Consider the following 1,444-nt stretch of genomic DNA (forward strand, 5'->3'; position numbering starts at 1 on the left):
CGGATTCGGATTCAGATTCGGATTCGAATTATTCGGATTTGAATTCGGATTCGGATTTGGTCAATTGATATGATTGATTGATAATCTTTTTGGACCAAATTTCCTTTAAATTTTAATTAATTAATACTATTTATTTATTTAATTAATTAAGTAAAAAAATCCTGACTCGTGACCCGCGATCCGTTTCTTTCCCGGATTAATTTTAAAAATATTTTCCTCCATTTTTCCAACAGATTTTTGAAAGGTTGCAACTTTGTCCGAAAAGTTGCAAACCTTTTCTCAACAGGCAAATCTTTTCCCAACATGTGCCTTTTTTAAAGGTGCAAATAGTCTATATATGTCTCTTAATCCTCAAAATGTTCAATACGAAATTTCTGAAATAACATCTTCTTCTTCTTCTTTCTGCACTTCCTAAAATTGTGTGATATACAACCTTCAAGTGGTTCGCAGTCACCAAAATTTACAGTACCTCTACTTTGGTGAGTAAATCGTTCTATCCTGGGAGAAAAGATTCCAAAACCTCGGGTACTTTGAGGGGAATAATTTCCTTAAGGACACACTGTGTATTCAGTGGACTCGATTTTCTTCTTACAATAATTTTTCATATACTGTTATTATTTTCAGATTCATTCCAAATTCTGTCTTTATTACTTTCAGAAGTTTTTGTTACTGTTTAATATTTTCCAATACAGTTTATTAACAGTTAAAAATGCTATTGGCATGAACAAATGAAAAATATCCATTTTATCACATCATGGACATCTTTGTTCACCATTTAGGCTACCAATTCAACCTTCTTTTTTTCTTTCAATTTTGAACCTTTTTATTCAGAATTAGGGAATAAATCAATTAGTAATTAGGTTTGAGTGTTATTAAGAAGTTTTATATATGTTTCTTAATTTCTTTTTGGTTTCTAATAATAATAATGCTTGATTTTTTTTAATCTCCTAGCTTAATTTATCGCTGTTGCATTATAATTTGTCTCCAATTGTTCATGGGGCTTCGAATAATGTCCTTGCCTGCATGCCACCTGGAGAATTATCATGCTGGCCTTTATTTAGATTTTGTTATATGGGTAAATATAAGTCTTAAAAACATATCTTTTTAAATAACGTTAGATTCAGATTTATTGTCTGTTCATACATTATTTAGTCTTAAATATAAAATATTAGACTGTCGTTTAAATATGTGCAAAATTTATAAAATTTTAGACTATAAATCTAGCATGTTTTTTTATAAGATTTTCAGTTTGCTTAAAAAAATATTTACAATCATGGTCTTAAAGGTCAATAAATTACAAAATAGAATAAGTTTTTTTAAAAAAGGTCATTTACTAACGGAAAAGGATAAAAATATATTTAAATCATGCAAAGTTTTGTAAAATTATCATTCGATAATAGTTTGATCCAAAAATATCTTTATTATTACTTAATTGGGTCAAAAA

This window comes from Solanum dulcamara, chromosome 11 (assembly GCF_947179165.1).
Source record: "Solanum dulcamara chromosome 11, daSolDulc1.2, whole genome shotgun sequence".
NCBI lineage: Eukaryota > Viridiplantae > Streptophyta > Magnoliopsida > Solanales > Solanaceae > Solanum > Solanum dulcamara.